At 53.0% G+C, this 583-nt stretch overlaps 1 protein-coding gene across 1 annotated transcript in view; it reads right to left on the reverse strand.

Annotated features, from left to right (window-relative positions):
• The window catches only part of TGM2 (transglutaminase 2), a gene marked incomplete at its 5' end in the record, with an annotated part of 10,075 nt that overhangs the window by 1,605 nt on the left and 7,887 nt on the right, over positions 1-583 (reverse strand). The gene's annotated exons all lie outside the window — the stretch shown is intronic.

The raw sequence follows: 583 nt of genomic DNA on the forward strand, positions 1-583 counted from the left end.
GGTAGAGGTTTCAGGAGCCCATAATTAAAACTTCAGAGAAAATGATGTTGGATTAACTTGTGGACAGGAACGTTAAACACCCTAAAGGCCAGGAGGGCTTCTCTAATGGGGTGGGCAGATATGACTCCACTGTCCCTGTCCAGCCCTGCAAAAGGCTCTGAGCAGGCACTGGTACCAGCTGGTGCCTCTGCCAGCATGAGCAAAGAGGCATGTCCTGCTCCCCTCCATGGCAGCAAGAGCCGGCACGTTCTTCATTCCTCTAACACATATCAACACCTGGCAGAGCGCCGAGGGCTGCGTTTGCTAAAGCCGGTGGAGAACAGGGCTTGGTGTAGGGTAAACATTCAGCTGTTCCAGGACAGCAGATGTGTGGCCTTTCCAAGCCCTGAAGGGTCTCTGGCAAAATCACAAAAACCCAAACTTGTGTTTAATGACCAGATGGTGACGTTCGCATGTGACAAAGGCAAGGGAGGTTTGGGGGCTGTGCCAGGATAGCTCTGCAGCTGAATGCCAGGGAACATCACGCCCACCCAGGAAGACACAAGAGCTTCGGTGCTGCTGGCAAGTAAACCCAGCATTGCCT

This window comes from Acanthisitta chloris, unplaced genomic scaffold, assembly GCF_000695815.1.
Source record: "Acanthisitta chloris isolate BGI_N310 unplaced genomic scaffold, ASM69581v1 scaffold29635, whole genome shotgun sequence".
NCBI lineage: Eukaryota > Metazoa > Chordata > Aves > Passeriformes > Acanthisittidae > Acanthisitta > Acanthisitta chloris.